This window comes from Lupinus angustifolius, chromosome LG01 (assembly GCF_001865875.1).
Source record: "Lupinus angustifolius cultivar Tanjil chromosome LG01, LupAngTanjil_v1.0, whole genome shotgun sequence".
NCBI lineage: Eukaryota > Viridiplantae > Streptophyta > Magnoliopsida > Fabales > Fabaceae > Lupinus > Lupinus angustifolius.
The window spans coordinates 28,287,799-28,296,413 of NC_032009.1; the positions used below are offsets into that span (position 1 = coordinate 28,287,799).

The window sequence follows — 8,615 nt, forward strand, 5'->3', positions numbered from 1 at the left end:
AAATATGCAAGTCTTGACTCTTTGCACTTAGAAGAATGATATGTGCTAATATTCCTTACTCCTCTACGGTTGGGAATTTGATGTATGCTATGGTTTGTATTCGTCTAGATATCATTCACGGGATTGAAGTTGTTAGTAGGTGCATTTCCGACTTTGGCAAGAATCATTGGGAAACGGTAAAGTGGATTATGAGATACTTGAGAGGCTACTCTAAAATGTGTTTGCGCTTTAAAGGACCAAAAATAATCTTGGAAGGTTATGCAAATGCATATATGACATATGATATTGATGGTAGGAAACCTACATCGAGATTTATATTTACTTTTGTAGTGGGAGTTGTGTCATGGTAGTCAAAGTTGTAGAAGTGTTTTGCCTTATCTACAATTGAAGTAGAATACATTGTCATGACCGAAGTAGGTAAAATATGCTTTGGTTGAAGAGGTTTCTTCAACATTTGGGAATGAACCATGAAAGGTATGTGTTGTGATAGTCAAAACGGTTTGGATTTAAGCAAAAATGCGATGTACCACTCTCATACAAAGCACATTGATGTTAGATATCATTGGCTACGCCATGCAGTTGAAGAACAACAGTTTCAAGATGGAGAAGATTCACACACTGAAAAATTATGTTGACATGATCACAAAAGTTGTAGCACGTGAAAAGCTTCAACTTTATGGCAAGCTGATCAGCTGAAATCCTAGATAAATGTTTCAAAAAATTTCCTATTTACTGGAGGGGGAGAATTGTGGGGTCCAATCATGTGCAAAAGTAAAATGCCATATTTCAAGGCATTCATTGCAAAATAAAAAAAGTAAAAGGACGGTTGAGGTAGGCTGGTAGAAAAATGCACCACATTTGAATATTATGCAGTGTTTTCAAACTACTCAACACCTCTATAAATAGAGGCATTATGCTTCAATTGATATAAAAGAGAAGAGTTTATATAAGAAACAAGTTAAAGTTTCTGGTAGTGAGTAAAAATAGAGAGTGTGGGTAAATCTTAAAGAGTGTATGAAAAATACACTTGGTTAATTTTGGATTTTATCTCTATTATTCATTGATACTACATGTTGTAGTATTTGAATAGGAGAGATCGAAATGTGAAACATTATATTTGTAGCTCTTATGTGAGAAGGGTGTAGAAATGATATTGTAATTGTCATGCATATGATGAAATGTTTTTCGGGGATTGTCCTGTGATTTTTCCCTTGACATTTAAGGGTTTTCCATGTTAAATTTGGTGTTCGTTTGTTTTCTTTTCTTCGCACACGTTTATTTTCGTTGCACTGCTAAATTTGTAGATATATTTCCACTTGGATCTATTTTGGTGTTCATTGCCACATTGAAATATCATTTAATTTGAACAATGAATTGATCATAGAGCCCAACATATATTAAGCATTCATTTGTATTATTTTTGAAGAATAAATTATGATTAAACATGAATCATGTATATGATGAATGACGGAGATGTATAAAGTTCATACATTTTTTTCTTTGTTGGTTGTTATATACAATGATATATATAAATTATAGAATTAGGGTTCATGGCTGATCAAAGATTGGAAGGGAGCCAGCCGATGGATCTACAGAAGCACCCTTATGGGATCGTGCCTACCCTTCAATGAGTATCTGTCTTTTTTAATTCAAGTGTAGGGTGTTGTAAGTTCTAAAATGTACGATAATAATTGAAATTCGATTTGTAAATAATAATGGAAATTAATGAAACCACTTTATGGTTTTGAGGAATTGAGTCACCATGTGTGCGGGTAAATCGGATGATGGGTTTTCTTAGATTTCAGATTTCGGATTTCGAACTAAAGACGTGACGTCCTTATGATTGATGTCTTATCTTTAGGTTTGATTTGTGGTAACTAATGCTTCTGAGAAGAAATTGTTCTAGGAGTTGCTACATTGTACAGCCATGCCTTAATAAATTATTTGAAATCCACTAATTATAATATGACCGAGAACTAATCAATATTTAATAACTCATTTACTGTTTTATAAACGAATATGCATATTGCTGAAATTACATTTGGATGTTTCTTAAATGAACATCTTGACACAAATTTCCTGAGGCTCTTCCTAGGAAGAACGTTGTGTTGGCCACTATTTAGTGCTTCCTTTTCTGGTTAGATGTCTGTTTAGTCAATGAAATAGAGATCACGTCCCATTTCTTAGGTCTCATTATGTTCTAATCCAATTTAAAGTTGTCACATATTTAAAATTAAGGATTTATACCTCTGTTTCACACCTTTTATAGTGTTCACACATCCTGCAAGCATTCTTCAGCTTCTGTTCTCACTAGTTGAATAATTTGACATCATATCGTTTAATATTGAATAGTAATGATGAATACTTCAAGTTTTTTCTATATTTTGAATCTTTTTTTTTATGGTTAAGTTTAGATTATTAATTATGTGCTAAGTGTTTAGATTGCCTCTGTTGTCTTCATGTGTAGTGGCTGATTTGCTGTGCTTAACCATTAAAAACTTTCGGCTTGACAACCTTTGTTCTGAATATTGGAATAAAATGTAATTTTGCCTCAATATTTGAATTAATGGAATATATATGAATTCCTTGCTTCTATATTGGATTATTGATGAACTTCTTGCTTCTATGTCTCTTTTTTACATTAGAATATATGTATTTGTTTTGGAATATCTAATTATTATAGTTCTATTGACATTGGAATATTTGTTAATTTTACGTCTATATTTGTACGAAGTTCCTCAGATCCCACTACGTGGAAGTCTCGTGTGCTGGGTCACCTTTTTATTCTTTGAAATATGTAATTATTTTGCTTCTTTTTACATTGGAATATTGTGTCAACTGTCAATTTGAACTGTAAGTTGGACCTTAAAACAATTGAACTTCAAGCTCGTAACGCAGAGTACAATCCCAAGGCAAGTTTCATATGTTGATAATGAATTCCACCCAAGTACATGGATATATGTAGCTGTGTTTGTGCAATGCATTTATGATGTTCATTATTATTTTTTGCATTGGAAGTATAATGAAGGTTAACTTAGTTTTTATACGGTTACTATGTCAAGATTGCTTATAAAACATTCAACCTTTTCTGGGCTGGAGATGTAAGACTGAGATTGCAACTAAGAGGGCGAGTGAATTAGTTGACTAGAAATTATGACCACTTTTTCTGCAAAATGAATAGTTAAAGTGTAGCGGATAATATTGCAGCAAATAAACAAGAATAAATCAAAGAGGTAAGGGAGAAGAGAGTACACAAGGATTTTATACTGGTTCACCTTCTTGTCCACCGAAGGCTACGTCTAGTACTCTTGCAGCACAAGAGATTTTCCACTAAATATTATGAGTTGTAATTACAATATCTCACACTGATATCTCTATGTACCTTAAACACTCACTAATACTTATCACATTGGAAAACACTTTTCCAAGTAACTCTATCCCTTTCTATTCACACCCCGTGAAATAAAGTAATTACAATGAATGAAGAATTTGAATGATGGTTTGAATTGCCTTTACAAGTATGAAATATAATAACACTTGCAATTCAATCAACTCTTTTGTATACTTAGTAAATAATGCTCTTTAAGTTTTACAAACCTTTAAAACACTTTACTTCAAGCAACTCAAAAAAATATCTTTAAAGTTTGAGTTCAAGTTGCTAGAAGTGCAGAAAACTAGTTCAGAAAAGTGTAGGAAAGTTGTGAGAAAAGTGTGAAAGAGTTGTTCAAAGTGTTCTTTTCATTGTGAGTTCTAAGGCCTTTAAATAGGCATTCCAATAAGTCATTGTACCTTTATGAAAGAGTAGGAATTGTTTGGAATGAAGGCATTTCGTTTGGGATGAAAACCCTTGAGTTTCAAATCTGAAAAACGGATGTAACAACTCTTAGTAACCGATTATAGCAAGTGGGTAATCAGTTACCCAAACGTGACATTTTGAAAAATTACATTGAGTAATCGGTTACTCACTTGAGTAATCGGTTACTCAAACTCTTTGTCCAACAGTGAATTAAAATTCACTTAGAGTAATCGGTTACTCAAATTTGAGTAATCGGTTACTCCAATTTAAATATTGTTGGATAACTGATTCTCACTCATGTAACCTGTTACTCAAATTTCAGTAACTTATTACACAGTATTTTGAAAAATGTTTTTATTTAAAACTTGAAGTGTTTCAATTCCTTTTAAAATATTTTGAGCATTATTACTTTAGTATATTAAAAAGTATAGGATAAAAGTGTCTATTTAGACTTAGACTAATTATCTTGAAGCTTTAATCTTCTTGGTCTTCATAAATAATCTTCATTTTCTTCTTTTTGGTGATGTTGGTGTCTTCATCAAAACATTGCCAAGGTCAGGAGCAAAGATCTTCTTCACAATCTCCCCGATTTTGATGATGACAAACCAAGATCTTTTTGATAGTGTAGTTTTCTTGAGAGTAGCATACTTTGTGATATTCTTGACTTGTCTTGAGTATGCTCTCCCTATCTTGTATGCTCCCCCTTTCATTTGGAGTTATGTGCCTGAAATGTTTTAAACAGAAAATACACTCTCCCAACTTTTCTCCCCCTTTTGATTTCATCAAAAAGTAGAAAAGCAAAGAGATTCCAACACAATATATCTAGCATACATACACTTATATAATCAAGATATATCAATATGATATCATATACTCATGTATGGAACAAGATTTAAATAAGCAAGTATTCAATGCATAAATAAGATGTTTCAAACATGTATCTAAGAATGGAACAATAAAGCACAAAATATCATAAAGTAACTTGTCCAGGAATATGCAACAATAACTTAAAAACATAGGCAAAATTAAAAATTTGTCCAAATTTTGAAAATAATACAACCATAAAATCCTAACAATAGATATTCTAAGACTTAGGCTCCGAATTGTCTTCATCAATATCCATGCTATCCATCCTAGAGGAGAGGCAATGAAATTCATATTGAATTTGTTGATTCTGAGAGCCGAGAGCATCCATCCGGTTAGTGATGTAGCCTCGAAGAGAAAACAACTCATCCATAATCATTTGGTTCGTAGGCATGGTAGCAGATGAGGACGATTGAACATGAAACTCAGACGGTTGTGGTTCAGGAGGGTTAGGAGCTTCAAGTTTAGATGGTTCAACAGCAGTCGGCTTGTCGGTTCTATATTTGTAGGTGCGGGTTCGAGGGTCTTGGGTGAAACCCATTTTGTGGATCACTTCCACAACAATTTGGCTTTCTCGAAGATTCAAAGGCACCTTTGTTTCACCATTTGTAGAAACACCGAAATGTTGAAGAATGTTTGTTATGAAGATTGCATATGGCAAGGAATTTTGAATACCTCTAACAGTCCACATTTGTCTCATTATCATTAGAGTCCAATTGATTTTGATGTTAAACTTTAAAGCATACATCAATTGGAGTTCTATGTCACTTATTTGAGAAGGATTTAAAATTTTTGGTAAGATGACATAGCTCAAAAAATAATGAATTAAACGGTCCTCAAGCTTGAGATATCCAGCAGATAGGATATCTCGGTTTTTTACGGTCTCGCCAAAGCCCTGTTGCTTACGCATTTCTATTTCCCTTTTTGAAAGTCTACATAAAGTATGATAAAAATCATTTCGATCATAATTATCTCATTCACACACAAGGCTGTAACCCGTTATGCTACCTTGAGAGGGTATATGACATAACACTGAACTAAAGGTTTTAAGATCCAAAACAATGTCTTTTCCTTTGACATAGGAAGTAAGACGATTTTTCCAAAATTTCAAGTTACAGTAAAATACTCGACAAGTTCTGGATAAATTTCATTTGTCTCACAACAAAAACCAAAAAGTTTTTCTTGACGTAAAAGATAAGGGAAAAGATAATCTTCAAACTCAAAATTTCCAACATTACCGAATTTTGGAGTGAAAATGATGTGTCCATGGAAGTGTTCTTCAAACACTTTGCGTTGTTCCTCATTAGCTAGAAGCCTTTCCAAATCCTAAGGGTTGGACTCCATAGAATTAGTTCATTGCCTCTTTTGAGTCTTGGAGGTGCGTTGCTTCTTGGTTTTTGCAGAGGGAGCCATGGTTTTTCGGTTTTTCGGTTTTGGAGATTTGGGGGATTTTTTATTTAGGTTACTAAACACGAAAATGAAGGTTTAGAAGTGTTTAAAAGTGAAGATGTGATAAGAATATATTCAAAAATCACTTGAAACGGATCATAAACGAAGATTTTAGGGTTTGAGAGAGTTGAGAATGAGAGAGCACGAGTTGAATGAGGAAGATGAGTTTGAAAAAATTAAAAAAAATGCATAAATACATATATAACACCACAAAGTAATCGATTACTCATTTTTAGTAATCGGTTACTCTAATTAAAAAAATTTAAAATTTTCAAACAACAACTCAGAGTAATCGATTACTCATTTTGGGTAATCGGTTACTGAAACACACTTTTCAACCCTGTAATCGGTTACTCTCCAGTGTAATCGATTATTGACCCTAGAAAAACTTATTTTAGGCAAAATTTAAGCTATGAAAATGATTTTTAACCCAAAAATGAAAAAAAATTAAATATAAATAAACACATTTAAGTTCAAGTAGGCAAGAAATAGATATAATGAAGCATACGTATAAACATATATAGGCATTTAAGTTAAATATGATTCATCAAGAATGTCTAATTCTCGTCTAATTTTATAGAAAAGTTCTTTTTCCAAAGGTTTAGTGAAAATATCTGCTAGTTGGTTATGAGTATCAACAAATTCTACAGACGCATCCTTCTTTTGGACATGGTCCCTAAGGAAGTGATGCCTTATATCAATGTGTTTGGTTCTTGAATGCATAACCGGATTCTTTGTGAGGTTTATTGCACTAGTATTGTCACACTTTAGCAGAGTGCAACCCAAGTCTAAACCATAATCTCGTAATTGTTGCTTAAGCCACAATACTTGGGCTCAACAACTACCTGCTGCAATATATTCTACTTCAGCAGTGCTTAGGGTTACACATGCTTGCTTCTTACATGACCAAGAAACTAAAGCATTCCCTAAAATATGACAAGTATCACTTGTACTTTTCCTCTCAGTTTTGCATCCTGCAAAATTTGAATCTGAATATCCAACCAATTCACATATACTTTCCTTTGGATACCACAGTCCAACATTAGTTGTGCCTTTAAGATATTTCATGATTCTCTTAACATCAACTAAGTGTGATTCTTTTGGTTTGGATTGATAGCGAGCACACAGACACACACTAAACATTATATCAGGTCTAATGGTAGTTAAGTATAAAAGAGATCTAATCATACTTCGATACTTTGATATCTCGATGGATTTTCCTACTTCATCCGTATCGATGTAAGTTCTAGATCCCATAGGAGTAGTTATTTTCATGCATCCATCCATGTCAAATCTTTTTAGCAAATCTTTGCAGTATTTGGATTGACTTACAAAAATACCATTGTCAAGTTGTTTGATTTGTAATCCAAGGAAGTAATTTAACTTCCCCATCATAGACATTTCAAACTCTCCTTGCATCATATTGCCAAAATCACTACATAACAACTCATTAGTCCAAAAATAATATCATCTACATAAATTTGAACAAGTAAAGTATGATGATTCATTTTCTTTATGAAGAGGGTAGTATCAACCTTTCATTTGGTGAAACTTTTTTCAAGTAGAAATTTAGATAGACGATCATACCATGCGCGAGGAGCTTGCTTTAAGCCATAGAGAGCTTTCTTTAATTTGTAGACATAAGAAGGATGTTTGTAATTTTCAAAACCAGGAGGTTGTTCAACAAACACTTCTTCTTGAATGTAGTCGTTGAGGAAAACACTCTTTACATTCCAATCAGTCATTGTGCCTTTAAGAAAGAGTAGAAATTGTTTGGAATGAAGGCATTTCATTTGGGATGAAAACCCTTGAGTTTCAAATCTAAAACCGGAGCAAAAGTTTCATCAAAATCGATACCTTCTTCCTAGTTGTATCCTTGGTCTACTAGTCTAGCTTTATCTCTAACTATTATACCATTTTCATGAGATTTATTTCTAAATACCCACCGAGTTCCAATAACATGCCTATTTTTAGGTATGGGAACAAGCTCCCAAACTTCGTTTCTCTCAAACTGGTTTAGTTCTTTCTGCATAGCAAGAATCCAGTGTTCATCCTCAATTTATTCGTCGATCTTGGAGGGTTCAATTTGAGAGACGAAGGCCATGTTAAGACAAGCTTTATCAAGCATTCGTCAGGTTGTGATACCCGTATTTAATTCAGTAATAATGTTGTCAATTGGATGGTATCGATGAGTTCTCCACTCTTTTGGTAAATCTGAATGGGTATGCTCCTCTTGAGATTGTAGGTTATCATTCATTTTCAATTGCTCAGTATTAGTTGTAAATTCAATAATAGAAATTTCATTTGAAGAAGAACTTGGAAGTTCCTCCTCATCAGGAGTTATCACATCTTTTATCTCAGCATTGGTTTCATCAAAAGATACATGAACGAATTCTTCCATGGCTTGTGTTTCTTTATTAACAATTCTGTAAGCTTTACTCGTAAGAGAGTAGCCTAGGAAGATGCCTTCATCTGCTTTTGTATCAAACTTGCCCAAGTTATCCTT

The 8,615-nt window shown here is 33.3% G+C and overlaps 1 pseudogene; it reads left to right on the top strand.

Moving 5' to 3' along the window:
* The window catches only part of LOC109343011, a 26,084-nt pseudogene continuing 19,019 nt past the window's right edge, over positions 1,551 to 8,615 (top strand).